The sequence below is a fragment of the Nematolebias whitei genome, chromosome 9 (assembly GCF_014905685.2).
Source record: "Nematolebias whitei isolate Nwh7 chromosome 9, NemWhi1, whole genome shotgun sequence".
NCBI classification, from domain to species: domain Eukaryota; kingdom Metazoa; phylum Chordata; class Actinopteri; order Cyprinodontiformes; family Rivulidae; genus Nematolebias; species Nematolebias whitei.
In genome coordinates, this window is record NC_056506.1 from 43,303,001 (window position 1) to 43,303,223 (window position 223).

General features: G+C 48.0%; 1 protein-coding gene across 1 annotated transcript in view; it reads right to left on the minus strand.

Annotated features, from left to right (window-relative positions):
* LOC119414285 (microtubule cross-linking factor 1) overlaps window positions 1-223 on the minus strand; it is a 74,093-nt gene that overhangs the window by 14,167 nt on the left and 59,703 nt on the right. The gene's annotated exons all lie outside the window — the stretch shown is intronic.

Consider the following 223-nt stretch of genomic DNA (forward strand, 5'->3'; position numbering starts at 1 on the left):
GGACAACTAAAGACCTTATCACCTCTGTAGACCACCCTGGACATCAGGACAACTAAAGACCTTATCACCTCTGTAGACCAGCCTGGACATAGGGACAAGTAAAGACCTTATCACCTCTGTTGACCAGCCTGGACATCAGGACAACTAAAGACCTTATCACCTCTGTAGACCAGCCAGGACATAGGGACAACTAAAGACCTTATCACCTCTGTAGACCAGCCTG